At 38.4% G+C, this 5,035-nt stretch overlaps 1 non-coding gene across 1 annotated transcript; it reads right to left on the bottom strand.

Annotated features, from left to right (window-relative positions):
* Positions 1–1,208: 1,208 nt before the first annotated feature.
* Positions 1,209–1,315, bottom strand: LOC114004737 (U6 spliceosomal RNA). The gene has a single exon (XR_003546809.1). It is a non-coding gene; the product is annotated as a U6 spliceosomal RNA (small nuclear RNA).
* Positions 1,316–5,035: the final 3,720 nt, after the last annotated feature.

Below are 5,035 nucleotides of genomic sequence, written 5' to 3'. Positions count from 1 at the left end.
TAACTTCCTCAAATCATAAACATTTGACTTATGAAACTTATTTCATTACACTTCTGACTTAGGACTGTGGAGTCAAATAAAACTTCTCATGGCTTCTGTTATTGCTCAAGGGTCAGGGGTTTGGGAGGTTAGGAAGCCAAATTCACCAACATTTCTCCTTTGAACTGCCTCAGTTACCCAAGTGCTAAAGCCTCAGAAGACAAGAGGCAAGAATACAACAAATTGCAGTGAGCACGAGTATTCCCAGCCACCTATCTTTGAAAGTCCTGTCATCTCCAGGACTATGTCCTAATACCCTTGTACCCTGGTTCAAGTGAGGCCAACTCTTTTTTTTTTTTTTTTGAGAGGTTTTTTTTCACTATAGGGCACATGCGCTCGCCAGACAGAGAGAGACATAGAGACAGAAAGTGAGAAATCACCCCCCAGGGGAGATGGTCATGCCACAATCCCTTCTCCATTCTCCTCTCGGGATCTTAGGCATGCACGTACACACGCCCAACATGAGTTTTAAGCCACAGGGTCCGGGACACGAACCGCGGTCGGCTACATGGGAGTCCAGCGACATAGCCATTACGCCAACTGCTGGTTCCCTTTTTTTTTTTTTTTTAAAGTAAGGCCAACTCTTTATCCTTTGTAATGATTAGTACGTTCATCTCACTAAAACAGTCAAGACCACCTGATAAGTCCATGGGTAATTTTAAGGTTTTCAATGGTAAGAGTCCGTATTAGCCAATCCCTTTTCAGCAGAGTCAGGGCAGATCTATTCAAGAATAACAAGACAGTAGTTAGATAATGGAGTTGAGTTCCAGAGTCTAAGACATAATAAATCCAGTAACAGAAGAGGCATGAGTGTCAAGCCAGGAGAAGACACCCAGATCTCAGGTGCTGAGTAAATACAAAATAATTAACATGACCTTCAAGGTCCTATGCTAGCTTGTCTGTTCCTTTCTCTCCTTTTTTCCATCTCTCTGGTCCTCTTCCTTCATATCTTTACTGCTGTGCTCTTAATTGTCTTCAGTTCACTGAAAAACCTGCCTCCTCATCCTTTTATTTATTTATTTTTAATTTATTTTATTTCAAGTTCTTTTATACACTCAATCATGTTATTTAGCTTGCAAAGTGAATATTCCAACATGTGTACATTTCTCCCCAGTCCAGTTGATGAAACTATAAAATTATCTTCAACAGATAATACCCCATTTACTTGTAAAAGTACAGGACACTTCCTGAGTTTGCATGTCATCCTTGCACAGGGGCCATGCTAATCTTCTCTGTATTTTTCCAATTGTAGTATATGTGCTGCCAAAGTGAGCACATCATCCTTTTGCATATGCTGTTCTTTCTGCCTAGAGTATTCTTTAACACTGCTTCCTCTTTTCCTTGGGTTTTCCACACACTGTCCCTCACCCAAAGTTGTTTGTTTTCACTGTCCAACACTTTTTCTTTAAGAGCCCCTGCTTTTAATTACGTGCTAAACTCTCTTCACACCACAGCAGCCTCTGGCCACCATGAAGCTAGGAACCACACTTGTTTTCTACTATGCGTTCCCAGTGCCCAGCACAACTTCTGGAAGTAATTTGATGCTCAGCAAAATGTGTGCTAGATGAATGAATGAGTGAATAATGAATGAAGAAGAGGCAAATAACAAAGCAGAAAAGCAGGGAGTCCAAAACTGTGTCTGAAAGCATGGCTAGCACACAGGAATCCACTCTTACTGGGTAGTTTTTTTTTTTTTTTTTTGAGAGATTTCATATCACGGGTGCGTGCACCGTCGAAAGAGATTTTCACTATAGGGCACGTGCACTCGCCAGACAGACAGAGAGAGACATTAGAGACAGAAAGCGAGAGATCACCCCCCAGGGGGGACGGTCACGCCGCAATCCCTTCTCCTCCATTCTCCTCTCGGGATCTTGGGCACACACGCACACGCGCCCGGCGTGAGTTTTAAGCCACCGGGTCCAGGACGCGAACCGCGGTCGACTACGTGGGAGTCCAGCGACATAGCCATTACGCTAACTGCTGGTTCCCCACTGGGTAGATTTTCAACAGTGAGTAATTGCTTCACCAAAGGCAAATGGACAAGATGGACAAAAGACCCAGATTCTCTTTCTCTTCCATTCCTTCCTCTTTTCCTTCAGAGTCCTCAACAAAACTTTTATTACATATTGATGTGAATTTTGTATATATCTCTCCCTAGACAATATAATTAATGAAACAGGTACTCTTTCCTATTTATGATCCCATGGAAACAGGGCAAATCGATGTTCCCTTCTACACATATCCACTTGAGTCATGTCTGCAGAAGTTCTGCATAGAAAATATTTGATGAATCAATTACTGATTAACGAATAAATAGGCCTATGATGTTTAAGCTCTTAGATTCCAGAGAATCTGTGTTTTGAGATTTCCTAAGCTACCCAAAGAGCTGGTATACCCAAACCCCTCATGAGTAAGCAGGAAATCATGAGTTGGGCGGATGGAATGGTATTTTATCAGAAATAATTCATCATTCTGTCCAATAAGAATCTAGCCACTCAAACCAGACAATGCGTTCTTCTGAAATTGCTGAGCTCTACCAGGGAAACTAAAAATTCACTCTTAAAACTCTGCAATACTCTAGTTGATGCTCGGAAGAGACTATCCCCCTTCTCTCTCCCCACCCCTACCCCATTCCATCTTTCATCCCACTAAGTCCCAAAAGAGATTTCTCCAGAAGAGAAAAACAAATACCAATGTTTTCATAAACTTTTTTGTAATCATGAAAAGCTTCTTGGCAAGAGGTTAGAAGAAAAAGGGAAATGGTTTTCTCTGAACCCAACTTAAGATAAAATTAGATGTCATTCCTCCTGGAAAATCAAAAGACTTCAAGGAGATATCTTTCCTCAGCAGGGATTCATCTTGCAATGTATGTAATTGGTGAGCAGAACATCAGTATATTTATATCATAATCACCAGAGGTCCTAAGAAAATGAGAAATTGAAACAATTTCTCCTTAAACGAAGAACTTACATGATTTATATTCCACTCTCCTAAGTTTCTAGATACCTAGTTCTTCTTACTTTCTCCAGTTAAAAATAAGTATGTTAACCAAAATAAGGGGTTTTTGTTTTTGACACAAAAGAACAGTGAGTTCTCCAGGGCTAATGCATACAATTCCAGAAATAAAGTGGGATAAAAGGAAGTCTTTCAACATAATTTTAGTAGAAGTAGGCTCCAATATATCAGATATATTTTATATTGAGAAGGATGGGACAAAGACTTGTCTGAAAATCCCAAATTTTGATTATCCAATATAGCAATAGCATACGCTTTGCCAAACTTTCTTCATCTACAGAATAGGGTTCTGAGATCCATATCACTAACTTTTTTTAAAAACTAAATAAGACCACATGATAAATAGAAACAAAGTCCCGTTAAAATAGAAGTGCTAGGCAGTCTTTACAATTCACACATTTGATTCAAACTGATGCTCTGGCAAATTATTACAGAACATTGGTCTTCAGAGTCATTCATAAAAAATAAGAATGTCAGATATGAACAGAGTCCTCCTCCTACTCCTGATTCCTGGTTTTCTTCAGCCCTCTAGCTCACCTCTACCAAAAATAAACTACTTCTCATGTATTCATGGTTGGCACAACGTAGAGATTAATTTGGGCAAAAAGAGTCATCCCAACATGAAGAAATCTCGAGGATGATTAATCAAGAACTTACTACTAGAAGATAATCTGATTGGTCAACAGTCACAATCTCAAAAAAAGAAAAAAAAAAAAAAAAGAAAAGAAAAGAAAAGACAGGGCTGGCCCTGTAGTCATTAAGCAATCATGCACTATGCATATGTAGCCAGATTCCACGCGGTCAATCATGATTCAAATCCTGGCTTGAAAAACACACCAGACATATATACGTGCATGCCCAAAATGCTGATGTAATGGAGAAATAGAGAAGAAAGGATTGTGGAATGGCCATGCCCCATTGGGTGTGTTTTTCATTCTCTCTGATGAATGTCTATGCTGCTGATGATTTCTTTTAAAATGAGGGAAAGGTAAGCAAAATAAAACCTGAAAACATTCATGATAATCCCTTGTTCATGAGCATATAGCAAGAAAGCATTTGATATTTACAACACAAAAATTACAATAACAATTTTTTTCTATAGTAGATTACTCAGGGATCACAGAAAGAAAAGAACTTGAAAATTATAATGCTGATTATTCAGACTGATATATTTTATAGGCACATATGCATATTTATTGATAAATGCTAGTGAAAATGTTAATTATCTATTTTAAAGAAATTTATTTTAATACTCAAAGAATTCTAAACACATGAGAAGACATAATTCCAGTTCAGTATCTACATCATCTTAAGTTGCTTATTCAACCATGCAAATACATGTTTGGCAGTAGAGGGCTTGTATTTAGGTCTTAGCTATTCTCATTAGCTCTGTTACTTTTGGCAAGATGCCCAACCTCTCTGGTTCTGAACTTTCAGTTGTAAAATGGGAATAATGGTAACTCACCTCATAGCATTGTTGTGAGTAGCAAATGAAGCAATATATAGGTCCAAAATACCAGAGTGTGACAAGTATTTTTACAGTTTACAGCAAAATGGGAGAATGAGAACAATTTATGGAGTCTTGATAAAGTTATTTATTTAATAAAAGACTGATCCATGATACTTGAGTATCATGCCTTTCCTTCTTTTTCGGTGTTACAATTTGCTTTCAGTTATTAAATTAAAAAGCTGGCAAAGGCCCAAGAGAGAATCTTGTACAGTTTTAGTAAATGGTAATTGTTTTGGTTTTGTTCTGTATTGTTATTTTTCTCAGTTGGCAAAATAAACAGGTGGTCATTTAATGTTATTTCTGCAGATTGTCTGAAGTGTTACTGAACTTTAAAATCCGAAAGTTAGAGTGACACTGTGACAACACACAGATGGCAGAGGCCCCTACATAGACCTAAGCTATGGCCCCTGAGTCAGCTATTTGAAGATTCAGCTATGTTTGAAGTCAAGCAGGAACCAGCAGAAAGTACTG

This window comes from Tupaia chinensis, unplaced genomic scaffold (genome assembly GCF_000334495.1).
Source record: "Tupaia chinensis unplaced genomic scaffold, TupChi_1.0 Scaffold139787_1, whole genome shotgun sequence".
Lineage (NCBI taxonomy): Eukaryota > Metazoa > Chordata > Mammalia > Scandentia > Tupaiidae > Tupaia > Tupaia belangeri.
This window is presented reverse-complemented; position numbering and strand designations above follow the sequence as displayed.